The 24,419-nt window shown below is 42.6% G+C and overlaps 1 pseudogene; it reads right to left on the bottom strand.

The window, feature by feature from the left end:
* Positions 1-13,330, bottom strand: part of LOC130017018 (tRNA N(3)-methylcytidine methyltransferase METTL6-like) — a 36,383-nt pseudogene extending 23,053 nt beyond the window's left edge.
* Between the last annotated feature and the right edge of the window lie 11,089 nt (positions 13,331-24,419).

Genomic DNA, 24,419 nt, shown 5'->3' with positions numbered 1-24,419 from the left:
AAGGAGGATCCTGATGTATTGGTCTTGAATGCCCTGATTGGCTAGGGCTTCAATGACAGCTTTCGTCTCAACAGAATCAAAGGCCTTCTTCAAATCAATGAACGTTAAACAGAGCGGCATCTTGAACTCTCGAGAAACCTCAATGAGCTTGGTTATCATGTGGATATGGTTGATGGTGCTGAATCCTTTGCGGAACCCGGCTTGCTCGCATGGTTGTCCTTCATCTAGTGTTCTGCCAATCCTATTTAGGATGACTCGAGTGAACAACTTGTAGATGACAGACAATAGGCAGATCGGGCGATAGTTGCCAATGTCATGGATGTCTCCCTTCTTGAACAGTAGTACGGTCCTGCTGGTTTTCCATTGGGACGGAACCTTGCATTCAGACAGGTAGCGAGTGAAGAGCCGAGCCAGTGTATTGATGAGTACTGACGGCAGGTTCTTCAGGTGTTCAGGTCTGACCTTGTCTGGGCCGGGTGCTGTTTGTTTCCTCACCAACGAAATGGCGTGTCGGATTTCTGAAGGGAGAACGTTGGGAACAACATATCCATCCTATGGAATTTGGTATGTCGGCAAGTGGACATGGCTATCGAAGAGATTTGAGTAGAAGTCATGGATAATCTTCTCCATTGCCGTTCTGGAGGATGTGATGGATCCATCAGGACGTTGAGGGCAGTCATCTTGGCCTTGTAGTTGGTGAAGGACAGGTGGGCGTTACGAATACTTTTCCCGGCTTCTGCCACATCTACCAGTACTTCTGCTCGTCTCTCTTTGAGGTCTTCCTTGATCGCATCTCTGCACTGCTTTGCGAGCTCAGACGTTAGCTTGCGGTTGCCTGAGGCATGCGCCAAACCACGCTGGCGAATTAGCTCAAGAGTTTTCGAAGATAGGCGATTTTTTGTGGCTATCTCTCTCTTGGCGTTCCTCGGCACATTCATGGAGGTGCTGAACCAGTCGATCGTATTCCTCGTCAATGTTGTCAACAATGGCATCTTCCCATGTTGCCCTAATAGTACCAGAGTTCCCAGTTGGTGGTCATTCTGGGAGTTCTCTTTTTGAACTTTGCAGCCCTTTCTCCCCGCTCTGTGAAGTAGAATTTTGCACGAAGGAGACGGTGGTCCGATCCCGTTCGAAATTTTGGGACAACAGCGACATCGGTCAGGCAAAACCGTCGATTGAATATGATGTGGTCTATTTCGTTGTGGAATCATCCACCGGGAGACTCCCATGTCCATCGTTTAGATTCTGCCTTCTGGAACTGTGAGTTACCATGAATGGTCTTGGTCGACATGATGAACTCAGACAGTCTCTCACCCTGTTCGTTCCATTCTAGGCCATGGGTCCCGATGTGAAGTTCTTCAGCTGATCTTCTCGGTCCTATCTTGGCATTAAAATCACCCACAATGATCTTGTAGAAGGTGTGCTCTTCTTTATAGAACTTCTCTAGCTCCATGTAGAACTTCTCGATTTCTCTTTCATCATAATGAGATGTTGGTGCGTAGACAACGAAGATAGAAACTGCAGGCAGGGAGCCACATCTATTCAAATGTAAACGTCCGATTCGGGTTGTTAGGCATTCGAATGAATCAATGCTCTTGGCCAAGTTTGTGTTGACAAGGACACCAACGCCTCCAACACCTCTTTTATCGCATGTTCCGAGGAACAATTCTTCTCCAGTGTTGAAAACGGCATGGTGAGATTTGTGCCTTCTTGTCTCGGTCAGACCAATGATGTCGTGCTTGATCATTTGCGCTTGTACCATCAGGTCCTCGATGGATGCATCTGATGCTAGTGTACGTGCATTGAAAGTACAGACGATCATTTTTGTCTTCCTTCGTTGTGGCAGCCTAGGTCGACCTTGAGATTTTGTCGGCCTCTCCTTTCTCGTCCTTCTCAGTGCTGCCATGTCGGTGAAGCCTTCAGGATCAGGTGAATGAGACCAGTTGTAGTTACTGGTTTTGGCATATTGAATACACAATGGATAGCTTGCCACGCTCTTCCCTGCGGGCGGAATACTCTCGGTAGCTTGCCAGTCTTTCCGAGAGGGATAAAGGCTTTTGGGGCGACCTCTAATCCCCCTTGTAGGTGTTACCATATTTGAACCCTATCAAATACGGTACGACAATTCCGGAAGATGGGTATTTAGTGTCTTATGATGTGTTGCGCGCGGGTCCGGAAAGCATCCTAAAGTGTGGCGACGGCTGGGTAGTGGAAGTAGTGTCGATAGTGGAAGTCTGCCAGTGGGGTATTTATCTGGGTAGAGTGGGTCTCCTGTGCGCAATTCGATTCCTGAGTGGTTGATGGAAGCAGACAGGGCAGGGTAGAGTGGGGCTCCTGATTAGAATCCCTTTGTCACCTGTGGTTGTTGGGAGCAAGCAGAGAAGTTTGGAAAGGTAGGACTACAGCTGAATCTCACGAAGACAATGTTTATGAGAAACAGCCTCGTTCCTGACACCCCATTCACTCTCAACGAAACGACCATCTCTGAATGCAACAGCTATGTATACCTAGGTCGAGAGGTCAACATGACAAATGACCTGGCACCCGAGCTGCGCAGGAGGAAGAGAGCGGCTTGGAACGCTTTCAAGAACGTCGAAGAAATAGCTAAGAGGACGAAGAACCTCCGGCTCCGGGCACATCTCTTTGATTCCACTGTTCTTCCTGCATTAACATATGCCTCAGAGACCTGGGCCCTACGCAAACAAGATGAGAACGCTATTCAGGTCTCCCAAAGAAGAATAGAAAGTGCTATGCTTGGAATATCACGTTTCACTCAAATGAGAGAAAGAATCCGGAGTTCTGACATCCGTCGACGATCAAGAATCAGGGACGCTGTCTCATTTGCCAAGGTGTTGAAAATCAGATGGGCTGGTCACGTAATGAGATTTAAAGACGACCGCTGGACTAGAGTTGTTACTGACTGGATTCCACGGGATGTCAAAAGACCTCGTGGCTGCCCACCTACCAGATGGTCAGACTTCTTCCTCAAGATCATGAACGATCGGTTTGAGGCCCTTCATGTTCCCGGAGCTAACAGATGCCATTGGGCTACACTAGCACGCGACAGGGACAAATGGAGACGTTACTGGCGCCTGCTCGAGCAAATCGACGACTAACGGGAAGTTAAGTGATTTAGTGATTAGAGACACATTTATATGAGAAATATCCATCTATAAAGGACTCAATAGAGAATCCCTTACAGATCCATACCCAAAAGAGGAAGGAAGTCTTATCAATGTAGAAGGCAATGAAAGAGGTTTTCCCCAGCTTTGTCATTTTGATATGTCAATTATTTCAAGTTAAGATCAATCAGCCCTGCAAGTCTCACAAGAAATTTACATTTCTTTAAACTTTCTAGAATAATGAAATTTCAGAGTATTACTCAGAATTAGGACTTTTGTCATAAATAGCCAATCTAGAGGACAGAGCAAACATGTATGATGTGGTTTTCATACTTTTAGTGTCCCGTCTCCCTCTCTGAAGCCCCATGTCCCTAGCACATTTCTTAGTTAAGGGCACAACCTTGTTTTGCCTCCATTAGCTTTCAAATATACATCCCCATGAATTCTTTGTATTTATATTATTAAATTTCATTTTCTCCTAAGCTGTGTGATGTTATTTTGTGTACAATAGTGGGGCTCGGAGAGGTCACCATCAGCAGTGCTTGGTGAGCCAAGGATGCTTTGCCAGCCACATGGTGCCAGGGAAGGACACAAAACCTTAATCAAAGCATGGGCTCTACAAAGCCACACCCCTATCTGATGTATTTTCATTGGTCAACCATCCTGAGAATAACCTAGGTATGGGACCCCTATGGAACAAGTTTGATCTGTAAAACAATTTTACCTGGGACTCGGGATATATATATATATATATATATATTACAGCAGGTAACACTTTTTTCTTGTATGCAGTTAAATGTGATTCAATTCCCAGCACTATATATGGTCCCCAGAACACCGCCAGGAGTAATCCCTGAAATCAGTCAGTGCCCACACACCATTGGGTATGGCCCCAACAAATCAAACAGAAAAAAGACACCCTAGTCAGATAATGGGTACTTGGTAAGGGGTTTCAGGAGCTGTATCAACAAAGCAAGTTACAGAAGCAAAATAAACTAGTTAATGGTTAAGCTGGATTACTGCCAAAGGGTAACTGAACAGTTTGTTCATGGGCTGCCTCCCTGGGACTGGTTGGGTAGTCTAGAACTGATAAAATCTGTGATGAGCCCCTGAACCACACAGATCTCAAATCCTGCTAGCCCCACTATGTAGCCATCAAGCCACAGCTGACGTTCACTTGTTTCTGCACTACCTGATTTTGCGGGGGGGCTGTGGACTTGGGCTGGAGCAGGGAAATTCTCTTTGCAGGAAGGGAAACAAGTCCTAGATCTTACCGAGGCCTTTCAGGTCCTACCATTCTCACAGGAAAGAATTTCAGGAGACAAGCTATGAAGTAAAACTGATTTTATTTGGAGGGTTTTGGTGGAAGGGGAATTAGAGAGAGAGTAACATGCTCAAGGGAGAACACAGGCTTCTCCAAAAGCAGAGAGAACCCTTGCACATATCCCAGCATGAGATAAAAAAGTACACATCTAAAGAAGGGAAATGCAGGTGACACATGTACTCGGGTACCACATGTGCTTGGCTGCAACATGTGGACACAAACAACACATAGGCTCAGACAGCGTAAAGTGCATTTCCTTTGTTCAAATTGTCTTTCATAGAATTTCTCCCCAAGCTGCCCATGAGAGGCTCTTTTTTAAATTTTATTGAATCACCGTGAGATAGTTACAAGTTTTCATGTTTGGATTACAATCACACAATGATCAAACACCCATCCCTCCACCAGTTCACATTCTCCACCATCAATGTCTCCGGTATACCCCCCTTTCGAGCCCTCCTCCTGCCTCCATGGCAAGCGATATTCCCCCCACTCTCTATCTCTACTTTTGGGCATTATGGTTTGCAATAAATACACTGAGGGGTTATCATGTTTGTTCCTTTATCTAATTTCTGCACACATCTCCCATCCCCACCAATTCCTCAAGTCATCATTTTTTAGTGATCCCTTCTCTACACCAGCTGCATTCTCCCCTTCTAGCTATGGAGCAAACTTCCTATCCCATGTATCTACTATCCTTAGGTGTCAGTCTCATGTTATATTGTTTCATACTCCACAAATGAGTGCAGTCCTTCTATGTCTGTCCCTCTCTGACTCATTTCACTCAGCATGATACTCTCCATGTCTACCCATTTACAAGCAAATTTCATGACTTAATCTCTCCTAACAGCTGAATAGTATTCCATTGTGTAGGTGTACCAAAGTTTCTTTAACCAGTCATCTGTTCTAGGGCATTTGGGTTGTTTCCAGATCTGGGCTATTGTGAACAGTGCTGAAATGAACATATATGTACAGATGTCATTTCTACTGTGCTTTTCTGCATCCTCAGAATATATTCCCAGAAGTGGTATTGCAGGGTCATATGGAAGCTCAATTTCTAGTTTTTGAAGGACTCTCCATATTGTTTTCCAGAAAGACTGAACTAGTAGGCATTCCCACCAACAGTGAAAGAGCATCCCTTTTCCTCACATCCACGCCAGCACTGGTTGCTTTTTGTCTTTTGAATGTGTGCCAGTCTCTGTGGTGTGACATGATATCTCATTGTTGTTTTGATTTGCATCTTCCTGATGGCTAGCGATGTGGAGCATTTTTTTCATGTGCCTTTTGGCCATTTGCATGTCTTTTTTTGAAAAAACTTCTGTTCATTTCTTCTCCCTATTTTTTGATGGGGTTGGAGGTTTTTTCTTGTACTACTAGTGTTTTGTGAATCCATAAGCCACATAGAGGAAAATGTAGGCAGAACTCTCTACAACATTGAAGCTAAAAGCGTCTTTAAGGATGAAATAGCACTGACCATGCAAGTGGAAGCAAACATAAACAAATGGGACTACATCAAACTAAGAAGCTTCTGCACTTCAAAAGAAACAAGGACCAAAATACAGAAAGAGCCCACAGAATGGGAAAGAATATTTACCCAATACCCATCTGATAAGGGATTAATATCCAGGATATACAAGACACTAGTAAAATTGTACATGAGGGGCTTTCTAACTAGATAAGAATCCATTTGCAAATGGTGCTGGCATAACTGGACAACCACATGCAAAAATGGGCTTGGACCTCGACCTAACAACATGCACAAAAGTCAGATAAAAATGGATTAAATATCTCAACATTGGGCCAAAATCCATAAGATACAGCGAAGACAAGGTCGGCAAAACCCTCCAAGATACTGAGGCTAATGGTATCTTCAAAGACAACACTCCACTGACCAACCAAGTGGAAACAGAGATAAAGAAATGGGACTATCTTAAATTAAGAAGCTTCTCCACCTCAAAAAATACAATAACAAGAATACAAAGACAATCCAAAGAATGGGAAAGAATATTCACCTAATACTCATCTGATAAGGAGTTGATATCAAGGATGTACAAAGCACTGGTTGAACTCCACAAGAAGAAAACATCCAACACCATCAAAAAAAGGGGTAATGAAATGAAGAGAAACTTTCTCAAAGAAGAAATCCAAATGGCTAAAAGGCACAAGAGAAAATGCTCTACATCACTAATCAACAGGGAGATGCATATCAAAACAACAATGAAGTATCACCTCATACCACAGAGACTAGCCCACATCCAAAAGAACAGGGGCAACCAGTGTTGATGTGGATTTAGTGAGAAAGGGACTCTCCTATACTGCTGGTGGGAATGCCGACAGGTCCAGCCCTATTGGAAAACAGTATGGACAATTCTCAAAAAGTTAGAAATTGAGCTCCCATGTGATCCAGCAATACCACTCCTGGGAATATATTCCAGAGAGGCAAAAAATTATAGCCGAAGTGACATCTGCACTTCTATGTACATTGCTGCACTATTCACAGTAGCCAAAATCTGGAAAAAACCCGAGTGCCCGGGAACAGATGACTGGTTAAAGAAACTTTGGTACATCTATACAATGAAGTACTATGCAGCTGTTAGAAAAGACAAAGTCATGATTTACTCACAAATGGCACTACATGGAAAGTATCATACTAAGTGAAATGAGACAGACATAGAAAGATTGCATTCATCTGGGGAACTTAAAGTAACAAAATAGGAGACCAACATCCTAGAATAGTCGAGATAAGTTACAGGAGGTTTACTCCATGGCTTGAAGGCCAGCCGCACATGCTACAGGAAAGTGCAGCTCAGACAGAGAAGGGAACACCAAGTAAAGGGTGCTGGGAGGATTCTCCCAGGATGGAAGATGCATGCTGAAAGTAGACTATAGACCGAACATGTTTGCCACTCAATGCCTCTTTTGCAAACCTTAGCAACCAAAAGGAGAGAAAGAACAAAAGGGAATGTCTTGCCATAGAGGCGGGATGGGATGGGGGTATGGAGGGGTGGGAGTGTTACTGGGATCATTGGTGGTGGAGAATGGGCAATGGTGGAGGGATGGTCACTTGATCGTTGTATGACTGAAACCCAAGTACAAAAACCTGTAACGTCAACAACTGTACCACATGGCGTTTCACTAATAAAATAAATAAATAAAATAAAAAGTATCCAGTTGCTAGGGTGGTTGCCACGTGAATAGAGTTGAGATTAACTGATCATCTTCTTTGAAATTCCTTTCTTGACCTTTGTTCCTGCCTGAGATTCTCTGGGCAAAGCAGGGATGGGGGGACGGGGTGGGCCCAGCCTTCTCTGGTCTGTGCTGGTGCCTCATAAAAGTCTTATCAGGTGGTGTGTTCACAAGATGGTTCCTGACAGCTCTGAGGCTATTGGTTTTATTGCTTCCCAGGAATTCCACGGCCATAGGAGCCCTTTCATATCTACTGCCTGCCTCACTTGGAGCAATGGAGGGGAGTCCCTTATGTCAGAAGTCCTTAGCCATTCCACACTGGTTTTATGATCATGGAGTCAAATAATTGATTCCTCCGTTGTGTAAACTCACACAAAGGGGGCATAGCACACAGCGGCGGTGGCTCTATCTCTCCCGCCGCCTACGTTCGGTAGTCTCATCCTTCTCCCACCCTGGGGAGGTTGATGGCGATGGTCAGGTGGAGGAAGGAAACAAGGGTCAGGCTGGTTGGTATTAGTCACAGTTTATTCCTATCCTCTCTTCATCTACACCAGTCTCCCTTCTCTGCCTCTGCACACTTTGCCCATTCTACAGTCTCATTATATCTCTCTCCATGAGGAATTGGGGGAACCATTACATATAGGTGTGGTCACAATCAATAGGGATAGAAATCTTAGCCTCAGGGAAAGCCGCTCCTAGGACAGATCCTTTCTCAGCAGGAGGACCCATCCTAGAGCGGAATCCCAAGGGTGTGTCTCTCCTCTCCTTGTCCAACAAGCATATAAGCATATATGATATAAATCATTTTGTATGGATACAGTAAGAAATATTTTAAACTTATAGAATTGCTCTCTTAGGGCCATCTCGATCTCAGACTACAGTGCTCAGGCCAGATAGTCTTTCCCACCCCTAGCAGGATCCTAGTCTCGTTGTTATCTTTGGATCATGACAGCATTTGTCTATGATCAAACTCTTAACTTATAGTTAAGAACAATGGCACTTTGGCCTGGCCCATTTCGATGCCAGGGTAGCTCACCGCTTGCCCTGCGTCCATTCAGTCCCTCGTCGGGACCCTGCTTTTGGGGTGTTAGGAAATTAGGGCAACTGAGGCTTAAGTTGAGAAAGCAGATGCCTGGGAGTGAGTAATATTCAAAGCCAATCAAATCCTAAGTTACAAAGCATAATGTTAACGGTCTTCCTGTATCTATACAAAAAGGGCATTGCTTTAAAGTAAACTGTTCATAAGGCATAAGGAGAGGAGAAAGGCAATATTTCACTCATACATATAAAATCATAGATTTCTGGGAATCTGACCTTACAAATTAACAGAGTCTGATTAGGGGGAAAGCTGATTAACTGGGTGGGGAGGAGAGCACAGCGAAGAATGTTTACAGATAAACACAATGGAATGGAAGTGCCTCAGGAGCACTGTGATGGGTGTAACCAGATAAACCTAAGCTTCTTGTGGAAGAATAAAGCAATGTCACCCTACACTCCATGTCTTTTTTTTTTGGCTTTTTGGGTCACACCCAGCGATTCACAGGGGTTACTCCTGCCACATGCACTCAGAAATTACTCCTGGTGGTGCTCGGGGGACCATATAGGATGCTGGGAATCAAACCCCAGTTGGGCGCATGCAAAGCAAATGCCCTACCCGATGTGCTACACTCCAGCCCCCCCCCCATGTCTTTTGTTAATATAAGAATACTGCTATTTATTTTATTGGGGATCAGAGCAATGATGCAGTGGGTGGGTTACTTGCCTTGCACATGGCCACTGTAGCACTGTAGCACTGTCCTTCATTGTTCATCGATTTGCTCAAGCAGGCCTAGTAACATCTCCATTGTGAGACTTGTTACTGTGTTTGGCATATAAAATACGTCACGGTTAGCTTGCCAGGCTTTGCTATGTGGGTGAGATACTCTCCGTAGCTTGCCAGGCTCTCAGAGAGGGGCAGAAGAATCAAACTCAGGCTGGCCGTGCCAGCCACGTGCAAGGCAAATGCCTTACCGCTGTGCTATCGCCCCAGTTGGAGCTAGGCGACAAGTAGACGGGGAGTTGTCTCCTCCTGAAAATTTTTTCTGTGGGGGAAAGTTTCAAATTAGCCTTATAGAGTTTCTCTCAACATTCCCTATGTGGGGCTTTCCACCTAAGTAAGAATCCATTGCTAGGGTAGTGGCCAAGAGGGTGAGTTGGGAGCAATTGATGGTTTTCTCAGAGGGGATCCAACCTTCTCTGGGTCCGTGCTGGTGCCAGGCAAAGTTCATATCAGACCTTAGTTCCTGTGTACATAAGGTGGGCTAGTTGATTTTATTACTCTCCAAGAACTCATTACCATGGAGGCCCTTCCCTTTTTACCTGCCTGCCTGCTTCAGTTATATTGCTGCCTTAGCACTAAAAGTTTTAATGAGTTGATATGGCTTTGGATGAAATTTGCAGAAACCATTAACAAAAACCTATGGTCACCCAGAAGGAGTGGGGGGAGTATTTGCCATAGAGCCATAGAGGTAAACTGTGGGGGTGGGGGAAAAGGGCTGGTTGGAAGGAAACTTGTGTACACTGGTAGAGGAATGGGTGTTGGATCATTGTATGAATGAAACCTGATCATGACCAGCTTCATAACTATTTATCTCATGGTGACTCAATTAAAAAAATAAAAAATAAAATAAGTTTAAAAAACCCTATGGTCAGCCTCAGAAGTATGGTTAAGGAACCTATAGTTGCCTATATGAGGGTAATGAGTGATGCACACCAACTAGACCCATTTGGCTCACTGAAATAGTTTCCAATGTCTGAGCACAGGAAAAATGGGGGCCTTATAATAAGCAAATGGTCAGCAACCTGAGGAGAGTGGGAAAGGATACTTTACCTCCACAATATAGTCTCAACCAGAATTTAAATGGGGTAGCAGGAAAATCATCTCTCTTCTTCCAAGTCTTTAAACATCCCCCAGGTCATTTGGGCATGCAAACTTCTAACATAAAGCAGATAGAGAAAAATACTAGAGAGTGTAATACTTGTCAAGAGAGTCAAAGCAAGTGATTTGAGGAGGGACAACTGAAAAAGGGATTTATGAAATGGATGGGAGTTCACAATTCAGACCCTAGGGGTCAGGGACCCAGATATTTTCTGGCAACAAGCCTTGCATTCTCCCCTTTTCTCTGACTATAGTCCTGCCTTGTGTTCAGATGTCACGTTTGTGTGGATTTCAAAGGTGCCCTTCCCATTGGATTGGGTCACCTGCATGCACAGCATGATGTCTGGATCTGGGGATGCACTTCAGCTCCATTTTCTCCCCCAGATATGCACAAACTATGCGACCCTTCAAGGCATCTGTACTAATGGCAGGCCTGCCTCTTTGCCAGCTAACTTGGATCCATTTATTTCAGGGTTGGGTCCAGGTGGACATCAGTGGGGGGGGGGGACTCTATCCCACGACCCAAGGCTCAGCTTTCTAAAGTCACATTGTCAGGAGCATCCCTGTGAAAATTCCTTTGTTCCTAATGGTTGTATTCAAGTTGAATTGCACATGAAATTGTCTTACTAAAAAAGCTTTCTCTATATAAAAAGGGCAAGAAAAATGGAAAGATCTGATTAGTTAATAAGAATTCTGAGTAGTGAACTTCCAAATTAGCATAAAACAACTTCTTGTTCAGAGCACGTGCAACAGTAGAGTAAAAGAATTCTTTTATTCCACTTCTTTCTTTGTTAGAGCATTTTGTTCTAAAATAGTATAATCACAATAAGACATTCCAATGTGTGAATTATAGTATATTAAGTCATGACTAATTGCGTTGATTTGCATTCAGGGTTTTTTAACATCTGTGTGGTAATTATCCTAATCCAATTTGTTATGCAGAGTACAATCAACTTTATGTATGTTAGCATTTAGGGTCCCTGACACAATTTCCTGTAATAAAACAATGAAATAAAAAAAGTTGCTCATGTGGAAAGGCAGAAGCATCTTTTAGGTATACCTAAATCCCTTTTTTCATCTCCAAAATTAACTTGGAGTCCAGGGTGTCAGAGATCAAGCAAATTTAATTATCATTTAAAAAGAAGGTTCAAGGGTGGTGGGGGGGAGAAAGAGAGAGACTGACGGCCCACCTGGGTGAGCACAAATGAACAAATGAGCATGAGCACATGCTGGTGAAAATAAACCCTCAGGAAGACTTTTAAACCCTCAGGAAAAAGAATTTTTTCAAACAGGCTGTAGCTTTCAGAAGCTGCCCAAAATAAAGTCCTGACCTCACTCAGTAATGAGCCAATATTACCTTGTTCTGCTGCCATGGTGCTATTTTCAGTAAGGGCTGCATCCTACCTGCAAGTCGGAGTTGAGCTTTCAACTCTTCATTTTTCTGTCCTTTTAGAAAAAAAAGGATAACACCCTGTGTCTAATATCTGCCAGAAAGTCCAGGGAATCTGGGGCAGAGATAAAGTATGTGGGCTGCCAGTGAACCTAGGCAAAGTGGCAACAAGCTCTACACATACACACACACAATGACACACTCACAGAGCTATGGATCCCCTTCTCAGAGGTGTTATTTTCCTACTTTGTGTCACCGAATGCTTATATTCCAGATATTTTCCCCTTTAAAAAGTGATAATATGCCTATTTAAAACACAAACCTTAGTAAAAAGACTTAACCAGCCAGACTTTACTCTTATAAAGAAGAGTAAAGAAGTAGGGAGGGGTTGGAGCGATAGTACAGCAGAGAGGGCATTTGTAGACCCAGGTTCAATCCCTGGCATCCCATATGATCCCCCAAGCACTGCCAGGAATGACTCCTGATTGCAGAGCCAGGAGTAACCCCTGAGCATTGCTGAGTGTGACCCTAACAGCGAAAAAAAAATGAAGTGAGGAAACCAGACTTCTGAGAAACAACAGAGGCTCAGAGGAGTGGGGAAGAAAGGTCTGAGAAACAAAGAGTATAGATATTAAAATTATATTGGCCATTTCACTGAATAGAACTGCCACACGCTGATGGTGAAGGAAACTGATGGTTCTAGGGAAAGGGACATATGAGACTTGGGGTTCCTTTCAGTTTTCCTCTACAATTCTGTACCACTATTCACTCCCTCCCTAGTAACCAGTTCCCACTCTTTATCACCATTTTGGTTAATCCATGGAGTTAACTATTGGGTCATCATCCTGGGTAGCAATGTGAATCACTAAGGAAGACTCTTAAATATGTAAATGCTATATTCAGTCATCAATTCAGATTCAGCAGGTGTGGATTGGATTGGTTCTGGCATGTATTTTTAAAGCTGTCCCCAGGTAAATCTAAAGAACTCCATGGGTAATTGCTGGCATTTGCTTAGGTTTTGCAGACGGTGTGCCTGCTTTTGCAAACTTTGGTTAGGCAAATCAAGATTCCAATAGTGTGGCAAATGCCAAAGTTAATGAGCCAACCTATGCCCCAACCTATGAGGCCTGAAAGGATTATTACGCAGGCCTTTTAAACCCTTGTTTCCATTCAACCTAGTCCTTGACCTGCCTTCAGCAAAGAATCCTGCTTAGTCAGTTTAGTGAAAACCCTTCACCTGAGCTATCTTATCACACACACACACACACACACACACACACACACACACACACACACACTTGATTTCCAAATCCTTGCTTTAGATTTCTAAATTATGTAGCAATAATCCTGTTAAACCAATTTATTAAGATTCCCTTACGCTCAATATCTACCATAGCCTGTTTCTGTTGCTGGAAGGAACTCCCATAGACTGGGTGGCTTAAATAAAAATATTTCTTACACTACATACTCTGCAGATTGCAAAGTCTAAAATCAAAAATTTCACAGTCAGGGATGGAGCAATGGTGGTTTACAGTGGTTGGGGTACTTTCCTTGCATGTGACTGACCCAGATTTGAAACTCAGTACCAAATATGGACCTCTGTGCTCCATCAGGAGTGATCCCTGAGCAAGCTATAAGAACCACTGGGTGTGGCCCCAAAACCAAAAAAGAGAAATTGACAGATGAAATTTAACATGTGGTAAAGGTTAGAAACTTCTTCGGGTTTACAGGCAGGTGAGGCAGAAAGAACGAGAGTTCTGATCTCTTACCCTCTTGTATAGTCAGTTCTGTTACTCATCATTGGACCTAGCACCTACCTCCTAAACAAGCCTAGTTTCTGACCATGCCTGACTTGTGATTAATCATGATTAAACCAAGCTTATGTTACTCCTTGTTATGTAACCACAAGTGCCAATGCACATGGGGCAGAGGGTGAGTGGATTCCCTGACCTTGTACCAGATTTGTTCACTCCCCTATATAAAGTCATCCCAATGTGAACACACATGGCAGCAGCAGCTGCAATAAAACTATATCAGACATAACCTGAAGCTCCTCACTTATGGCTGGCCTGATTACAACTTAGGTGCTCATCTGGTGCCTGACACTTAGAGGAACACTAATTCCCTCCTGAAGTTCTTGCTATTAATATTTAAACCAAATTTCTTCTGAAGAACCCACCTCTAAATACCATCATCTTCAGGAGTAGGGCTTTCATAATTGAAGGTGGGCCCAAACATTCACTCTGTATCACTGAATCATATCACCCTTAGTAATTTTACATCCACAAAATTCCTCACTCTACTGATTAGTTCTAAGTCCCTCACTTCTCTTTCTCCCCTATTGTAACAGTCTTGAAGAAAGTCTTTATCTAGGCTTGAAATATAATACGGCAGGTAGGGTTCTTGCCTTGCATGCAGCCAACCCAGGTTCAACCAAAAAATTCATTGAAAACATTTTAATAAATTCTTTATATTTGAATAACTTTTGGTGCCAGAGATGGAATCTAAGGCCTCACACATTTAGCACATGTACTCTACCACTGACCCACATTCCTAGCCCCCTCTTTATCATTTTAATAAATGCCAGAATAATTTTTTCTTAATATGTAATTAAAGGAAAAAGCTACCTCTGCTAGACACCATACTCCTGCCAGTGCCAACTACTCTGTCAGTCAAGGCCTGCTTCAGTCCATTAAACAGGATCCTAGAGACTCCACCAAGGTGGAGAATGGGTACTGGTGGAGGGATGGATGTTGTTTGATCCTAATGCAATCATGAAAGTTTGTAAATCTGTAACTGTATCTCACAGTAATTCATTAAAATAAAAATAATTAAGTAATTAATTAATTTAATTATTTTTAAAAGGCGCCTAACACAGAAGCAGGAAAGTCTCTGCTAAGAATCATCTGCTCTTTGAGCTGGAGAGATAATAAAGGGTGCTACCCTAGCACTTAACCTGGAATGGATCCCCAGCATCCTATATGGTCCCCTGAGCACTACCAGGAGTAATTCCTTAATATCAGCAGGTGTGGTCCAAATACAAACAAGAAAAATATTATTTGTCCTTGATGGGAATTTGTTGGCAGTATCAGTATACAAAGAAATGAAACACCCACCATTCAAATAAGCATTTAATATAGGTCTTACCAAGGTAACAACTGGGGAGTAAGACTTGACCCTTTGTTCTCAAAACTCTTTGATAAGTAAGGGAAAGCAGACAGGTTAACATTTCATTCCAACATACCTGAGGGCATTGGGCAGTTTATTGTGACCACTAACTGGAAAGAAAGGAGACTGTGATAGCAATTAATTGGCACAGTCTCCATTGGATCACATCTGACATGAGTCCTTAACCTTGTTTATTCTTGCAGAGCTGCTCCAGTCTGCTTATCCTTCCACAACATCTGCAAGGATTCTTTTCCCAGGTGTCTTGTATGTATGTGTGTGGTGGGGTGAGGGTGTGTTTAGGTCACAGCTAGAAGTGCTTGGGAGCTACTGCTGGTTCAGTGCCTAGGGTGTCACTCCTAGCAGTGCTTAGGGGACCATGTGACACAGTGGATAGAATCCAGGCCTTCTGCATACAAAGCATGCACAGCAATCCTTTGTATTATCACTCTGGCCGGGTTTTCTTCTAACTTCATCACACTGACCCTCCATGGCTAACAAACAACAGCCTAGAAAAGAAAGCTTAATATTATGCAGCAGCCATATGAAGCACTCTATGTCCACAAAGGAGGGCTTTCTTCTGATGAACTTCATAAGTCACTGAAGCAATGCGGGGCATCTAGCTCATGAAGCTAGAGACAGGACAGAACAGAATATTCCCCTGAATCCTGAGTTCACCCTGTTTGCGGACGACCTTAGACAGTGGAAAAAATGGAAAACATAGAATCTCTGACTATGGAGAAAAGAGATTCTGAACTCAGAATGGAGGAAATTGAAGAACAATATCAAGGCAGAAGAAAGAACCAAGAACCTATCAGCACTGAAAACCCCTAAAAACACCTCAGCCCTCATGAAGAGCACATCATGGAGCTCTGGTGCTTTTTCTACTAGCAATCAAAACATCTCTACCCTCTCCCAAAAAGCCATTGAAAGAGACAGCAGAAAAGCTATTAGAAGCTTCCAGAAGCTAAACGATAAGAGGTAGCTAGATTCTAGTGAGAAACCTCTTAAAGATGTCTTGAGATGTCCTCAAATATGGTCTCTTAACCATTAAAACTAAGATGATATTGGCATACTCTCTACCTCACAACAGGTAAATGTAAAGACTGAACTGGAGTTCTGGAACAGAGGGTAAAACACATGCTTTCACAGGCCCAACCTGGGTTCAATCTGTAACTCCCCAACTGGTCCCCCATGTCTTGCCAGGAGTGATTCCTGAGTGCAGAGACAGGAACACACCCTGAGCACCACAGGATGTGCCCCTTCCAAATCAAATAAAAGAAAGATCAAGTAATTGGAAATGCTCTATAAATTACAGTTGGTCATTGAGGCATGAAGCCTTATTTCTATTCTGATGGCTCATGTAAGGCATAGTGAAAGATTTATAGCAACACATGAGGGTAACAGGTTGGGTCCAGTAATAGTGAATAAGAAGAGGGGAAAATACTGCTTTAGACATGGACTCTCCAATTCACCTCTCACTCAGGGTGGGGTTCTGGGTGTGATAAACAGCCTTTGCCACCACCCTCCCCCAGCTACTCTCAGTGTGGCATTCTGTCAGTAAAGCACCTGCTGTCTCCAACTGAAGATGCCAAGACCTAACCACAAAAAAATTACTCAGCGGTCTCCTCCTTCTTTCTGAAGGCTTATCATCTTTCTCAAAAATACTGCTCCTAGCATGCTCTGAAAAACATCTAAGACAGACATTGTGCTGATGAACAATCTTTGCAAAGCTTCCTTTCTGAATTTGCAGAGAAGGCCACAGGCAAAGAGAAAAAACTGAAATGTGTCTGGCATGCCTGAAACTTGTCAGCAAACAACCCCCCACCCATCAAAACATCCCTTCCCTGTACTTCTCTGGGGGTCTCAGGGGAACCATGGGCAGCACTTGCGATGCTGACAATGACTTGTTACCACATGTTGGCTCACAATTAAACAGCACTATCTCACTCTGAGGTGAGGAGGTATACCAGACTTCCTACAAGGTCCAGGTGGGGGAGAGGCATTGTTTTGTTGTTGTTGTTATAGAGGAGCATGGAATCTTGTCAATTCTTTCCTAAAAGCTACCTGCTATAAGGTGATCCATGGTTAGTCTTCTGAAAGCTTCAAAAACTCTCCTTTGGTAATCAATGTCATTCACTGAGTAGCTTTTTCCAGTCCTGGGAAATTTTGTGGTCAAGTCTACAAAATCCTGTAAGACATGCTGAATAGACAGTACAGAGGTTAAGACTCTCGGTTTGCACACAGCTGACCCCAATTCAATCTCCAAGTACTAACGAGAGTGATTCCTGAGCACAGAGACAAGAGACAAGCCCTGAGCACCACCAGGTGCAATTTCCAAAGCAGAGCACTGTAGCAGAGCACTGCTGCAGATTCTATTCTGTGACTCTTATTGGAAGATCCATTATTTTTCTCCCATCCAGTAGGCTTCACATGGATCTAATTTGATAGTGGTCAAGGCCTGGAGACAGAAGTAACAAGTTGCTAATAAGAAAATCTCCCCTTGCCTTCTTTCCTTTTGTCGCCTTGACTTGTGACTTGTGGACACAGCAGAAACACCATCTGCACTTTTATGTTCATTGCAGCACTATTCACAATAGCCAGAATCTAGAAACAACCTGAGTGCCCAAGAACAGATGGCTGGATAAACCATGGTACGTACATCTACACAATGGAATACTACACAGCTGTTAGGAAAAATGAAGTCATGAAATTTGCCTATAAATGGATAGACTTAGCGAGTATCATGGTGAGTGAAATGAGTCAGAATGAGAGGGACATATATAGGATGACAGCATTTATTTGTGGGATGTGAAAAAAACAGTATGACACTAATACCCAATGCCAGGGAAAATGGGCCAGGAAAACTGGTCAGTGGTTGATCAATGGTGTGGGAGATGGATGGTAGTTAAGATAAAGGAGGATTCATTATGATAATACTAGTTGGAAATGATTACTATGGACAAGAATTAAGTCTTGAAAGCAGGTACAATGATATACCTGATAACCTTTCAGCATCTGTATCACAAACCATAGTGCCTAAAATGAGGGAAAGAGAAAGAGAGAAGTGATTACCATAGAGGCAGCCTGGGGTGGGGAGTGGTTTCAAGGAGTGGGAAGGAAACTGGGGACACTGGTGCTGGGAAATTACACTGTTGGTGTGACTGGTGTTGGAACATTGTATGACTGAGACACAATCATGAATAATTTTGTAATGCTTTATCTCACAGTGTTTAAATTCTTTTTTAAAAAAGGAAAAGAAAGGGGGCTGAAGGCCTAACACAAAGTTATGCAGAGAGTCATTGTCTCTTTGGACATCAAAGAACACTGGGAACCTAAGATCAGATGATACTGGTAGGAGGTGAGGTGGTTGTTAACTAGTAGATGAGACTTAAATCGGAGTTTAATAGGGTTTGTGTGTGTGTATGTGTGAGTGTGTGTGTGGCGTTTTTGGATCACACCAAATTATACTCTGGTCTTACTTCTGGTGGTACTCAAGGGACTATATATAAGGCCAGAGATTGAACTTGGGCCAACTATGTGCCAGGAAAGTACCTTACTCACTATGCTATTGCTCTGGCACCTTAAATCAGAGTTTAAAGCCAAGTTTTTTTAAACGGGTGAAATGTTATCCTGCTCACCAATCAAGCTTAAAAAGGGAATGAGTGAAGCACTCTTTAAAATAGCTAGAATCAACATAATCCACCATATCAAAAAAAGAAAAGATAAAAAGCATATGATCATATCAATAGATGCAGAGAAAGCATTTGACAAGATCAAGTACCCCTTTATGACGAAAACCCTAGCAAAAATGGGTATAGAGGGGACCTTCCTCAACATAATTAAAGCCATCTACCACAAGCCTACAGCAAGCATCATCCTCAATGGGGAAAAACTGAGAGCCTTCCCTCTAAAATCAGGGACGAGACAGGGATGCCCACTCTCTCCACTGCTGTTCAATATAGTACTGGAAGTACTTGCAATAGCGATTAGGCAGAAAAAAGATATTAAGGGCATTCAGGTAGGAAAGGAAGAAATCAAGCTCTCACTATTCGTAGATGATATGATACTCTACTTAGAGAACCCAATAACTTCCACCAAAAAAACTCCTAGAAACAATAGACTCGTATAGTAAAGTTGCAGGTTATAAAATCAATACCCAAAAGTCCATGGCTTTCCTACACGCAAACAGTGAGAGAGAAGAAAGCAACATGAAAAAAACAATCCCGTTCACAATTGTGCCCCAGAAAATCAAGTACCTAGGAATCAGCTTAACTAAGGAAGTAAACGACCTGTACAAAGAAAACTACAAAACGCTACTTCAGGAAATAAAAGGGGACATGAGGAAATGGAAAGATATCCCCTGCTCATGGGTCGGGAGACTTAACATTGTCAAAATGGCAATACTACCGAAAGCATTGTATAAATTCAATGCAATCCCTATAAGGATACCCATGACATTCTTCAAAGAAATGGAGCAAACACTCCTGAAATTTATATGGAACAATAAGCCCCCACGAATAGCTAAAGCAATTCTTGGGAAAAAGAAAATGGGAGGAATCAACCTCCCGAACTTCAAACTGTACTACAAAGCAGTAATAACTAAAACAGCATGGTACTGGAACAAAGGCAGAACTGCAGACCAATGGAACAGGGTTGAATACACTGACATCTCCCCTCAATCATATGCTCATCTAATCTTTGATAAAGGTGCAAGTAATGTGAAGTGGAGTAAGGAAAGCCTCTTTAATAAATTGTGTTGGCATCACTGGACGGCTACATGAAAAAAAATAGGCTCAGAACTCTGCCTAACACCATGTACAAAAGTAAGATCAAAATGGATTAAAGACCTCAACATCAGACCAGAAACCATAAGGTACATTGAAGACAAAGTTGGAAAAACCCTCCATGACATTGAAGCTAATGGTATCTTCAAAGATGCCACGCCACTGGCCGAGCAAGTGAAAACAGAGATAGATAAATGGGACTATCTTAAACTAAGAAGCTTCTGCACCTCCAAAGAAACAGTGACCAAAATACAAAGACAGTCTACAGAATGGGAAAGGATATTCACCGAATACACATCTGACAAGGGGTTGATATCCAGGATATACAAAATACTGGTTAAACTCCACAAGAAGTAAACATCCAACCCCATCCAAAAATGGGGCAATGAAATGAACAGAAACTTTCTCAAAGAAGAAATCCGAATGGCAAAAAAGCACATGAGAAAATGCTCTACATCATTAATCATCAGGGAGATGCAGATCAAAACCACAATGAGATACCATCTCACAACTCAGAGACTGGCCCACATTCAAAAGAACAAAAGCAACCGATGCTGGCGTGGATGTGGCGAGAAAGGGACACTCCTTCACTGTTGGTGGGAATGTCCACTGGTTCAGCCCTTCTGGAAAACAGTATGGACGATTCTCAAAAAATTAGAAATTGAGCTCCCATTTGACCCAGCAATACCACTCCTGGGAATATATCCCAGAGAGGCAAAAATGTATAGTCGAAGTGACATCTGCACTTGTTTGTTCATTGCAGCACTCTTTACAATAGCCAGAAACTGGAAGAAACCTGAATGCCCAAGAACAGATGACTGGTTAAAGAAACTTTGGTACATCTACACAATGGAGTACTATGTAGCTGTTAGAAAAGATGAAGTCATGAAATTTACATACAAGTGGTACAACATGGAAAGTATCATGCTAAGCGAAATGAGTCAGAAAGAGAGGGATAGACATAGAAAGATTGCATTCATCTGGGGGATATAAAGTAACAAAGTATGAGATTAATACCCAAGAATAGCTGAGATCAGCACCAGGAGGATTACTCCATAACTTAGAGGCCAGCCGGGTATCCTAGAGGAAAGGGCAGTTCAGATAGAGAAGGGAGCACCAAATAAAGGATGCTTGGAGGATCCTCCCAGGAGGGGAGATGCATGTCGAAAGTGGACTATGGACTGAACATGTTTACCACTCAATGCCTCTTTTGCAGACCACAACACCCAAAAGGAGAGAGAGAACACAGGGGATTGCCCTGCCACAGAGACAGGGGGGATGGGGGGATGGGGTGGGAGGGATATTATCCATGGTGGTGGAAAATGGGCACTGGTGGAGGGATGGGTATCTGATCATTGTATAATTGAAACCAAAGCACAAAAAATTGTAAATCTACAACTGTAAAAAAAATAAAATAAAGGGAAAAAAATCTTCACTATGTAGTGGTAGTACACACATAAATAAAGAAATAATATATAAACAATGAAGAAATTCAGTTCTGAAACTTTATGTGTGTAAAGAATGAGATAAAAAAATAAAATAAAATAGCTAGAATCTGGAAAACACCTGAGTGCCCATGAACAGATGACTGGTCAAAGAAACTTTGGTACATCTACACAATGGAGTACTATGCAGCTGTTAGAAAAGATGAAGTCATGAAATTCATATACAAGTGGTACTACATGAAAAGTATCATGCTAAGCGAAATGAGTCAGAAAGAAAGAAACAGACATAGAAAGATTGCATTCATCTGGGGGACATAAAGTAACAAAATAGGAGACTAACAAAATAGCCGAGATAAGTAACAGGGGGATTACTCCGTGGCTTGGAGGACAGCCACACATGCTAGGGGAAAAGGCAGCTCAGATAGAGAAGGGAGAACCAAATAAAGGGTGTTGGGAGGTTCCTCTCAGGATGGGAAATGCGTGATGAGAGTAGACTATAGACCAAACAAGATTGCCACTCAATGTCTCTTTTGCAAACCACAGCACTCAAAAGGAGAGAGATAACAAAAGGGAATGGCCTGCCACAGAGGTAGGGTTGGATTTGGGGATGGGGGATGGGAGGGATACTGGGACTGGTGATGGTGGAGAATGGGCATGGGTGAAGAGATGGGTATTCGATCATTGTATAACTGAAACCCAAGCACAAAAATTTGTAAGTCTACAACTGTACCTCATGGTGTTTCACTAATAAAAATTTAAGAAAAATAAATAAATAAATAAATAAATAAAAAGAAAATGAAGCAGAAAATTCACTGTATCACTGTTATTCCGTTATTCATCAATTTGCTCGAGGGGGCACCAGTAACATCTGCATTCATCCTAGCACTAGAGATTTTAGCAGCCTCTCCTTACTCGTCCTTCCCAACGGTGCCACATTGGAGGATCTTTCAGGTTCAGGGGAATGAGACACATCATTGTTACTGTTTTTGGTATATCGAGTACACCACAGGAGCTTTCCAGGCTCTGCTGTGAAGGCAGATACTCTTGATAGCTTGTCGGGTTCTCCGAGAAGGAGACTATAAGAGGTCCAGGAACTTTGTTTTATAGTCTCTGGATCTTGGCCGTTGATGGGATTTCATGGCACCGGGGGCAGTTTGTGGGTGTGACTGCCTAGCTACTGGAAAATGGGAGATCTGGGTGGAGGAGGGCCAGTCCCGATCTGAGTAGGCCTGGAGATCTCAGCCCCAGGTCCCATGCACCTGGATTCCTCTGCCAGTTCCTTCATGTGTGAGGCTCGTCCGAGCATGTGGAAAGTGACTTTGAGCATGGCTGTTGCTGGGTACCAGAGGTCTTCAGCTGCTGGGGTTTGCTCAGGGCAGGGCAGAAAATTAGAGAGAGAAATAAATGGAGACTAATTCTGCAATTACAAACATGTACTATATGGTCTTAGAGAGTCATACTCTCTAAATCCCTTAAAAAATTTTAAAGGCACAGAATCTAGCCCAGTGATATATAATATATTCTTCATGTTAATACTTGTCACTGTCACTCTCCTCCCGTTGTTCATCAATTTGCTCGAGCGGGCCCAGTAACATCTCCATTGGAGACTTTGTTGTTACTGTGTTTGGCATATCGAATATATCACGGGTAGCTTGCCAGGCTCTGCCATGTGGGCGAGTTAATACTTATGTTCTATAAATACACAACCCCACTTTGCAGCTACTAGTCACATGTGCTTATAAGTATGCCTGACAAGACTGAAAAACTTTTATTTTTTATTTTAATTTATTTCACTTCAAATCATTGCATGTGGAATTGTACTGAGAAGCCTCATGTGAACCAGCAAAAGTTTAGAGTGATACTTTGTAGGTTCAAATTCCAGTAGTGTATCCTTTGATCAAAAAAAATTGCAAATTACTTAATCTCTCTGTGCCTTTGTTTATTCAACGGAATGATAGAGCACTTGTACGACTAATGTGAGGGTTGCATGACTTAATAGGTATAAAAGGATAAGAAGAGTCTGATGCATAATTGTTCTGTTTGTGTATTTCAAGTAGAAACATTCAGTAGAACAATTTTCTCATAACTGCTACAAGACATCGACAGAGAGAGAAGCCCTTCACGGCTGTGTAATTGGAGATAGTAGGCAGAAGCACAAAACAGACTTCAGAAGAAATGAAATTTAAACTATTGCATTTTATGGAGGGTAGATAAGATAGAAAGGTGTTCAATATGAAAACAGTAGTTGGAAATGATCACTCTGGACAAGAATTGAGTGTTGAAAGTAGGTAAAGGGATATACATGATAACTCTGAAGCATCCTTATTGCAAACCAAAATGTCCAAAATGAGAGAGAGAAAGTGAAAGAGAGAGAGAAGAGAGGTGCCTGCCATAGAGACAAGCTGGGGTGGAGGAGATTTGGGGGTGGAAAAAAAACTCAGGACACTGATGCTGGGAAATTACACTGGTGGATGGATGGGTGTTGGAATATTGTGTGACTGAAACCCAATCATGAACAACTTTGTAATGCCCTATCTCACAGTGATTCAAATCAAATCAAATAAATAAATAAATAAATAAATAAATAAACTATTGCCCTTCTACTAGAAGACTAAGAACTATTGTGTATAGCTGGGTGCAAAAAAAATGATCACAAAGTATGTACGTGTGTGTTAAAGACTCCCAGATGTATTGTCTCTAAGAAACAGAAACTAACATTACACCAAAACACTTTTTCCTGAAGTTCATTGAGGGAAGGAACTTTCACATGAAGTAATATCTGGTTCAAAGAAGGAAGCAGGGGTAAGGAAATTTTAGCTATGGTCCATCAATTTGAAAGCATCCATCCAATCCAGAAAATTCCTGTCCATTCATCAGAAAACATTGTGTTGGCTCCCTGAACTTTGAGAAGCCAACTACACTGCACAAGTCAAAGTGGGGTCTGCTCTGGCACATGGCAATACAAGAAGTACATGCCTAGTAGAGAAAACTGGTCCACTATAGCACAGCGGTAGGGCGTTTGCCTTACACGCAGCCAACATGGCCGACCCGAGTTCGATTCCTCCGCCCCTCTCGGAGAGCCCAGC

The sequence above is a fragment of the Sorex fumeus genome, unplaced genomic scaffold (genome assembly GCF_029834395.1).
Source record: "Sorex fumeus unplaced genomic scaffold, SorFum_2.1 ptg000171l, whole genome shotgun sequence".
NCBI classification, from domain to species: domain Eukaryota; kingdom Metazoa; phylum Chordata; class Mammalia; order Eulipotyphla; family Soricidae; genus Sorex; species Sorex fumeus.
The sequence above is the reverse complement of the archived record's forward strand: the minus strand, read 5'-3'. Positions and strand labels throughout refer to the sequence as shown.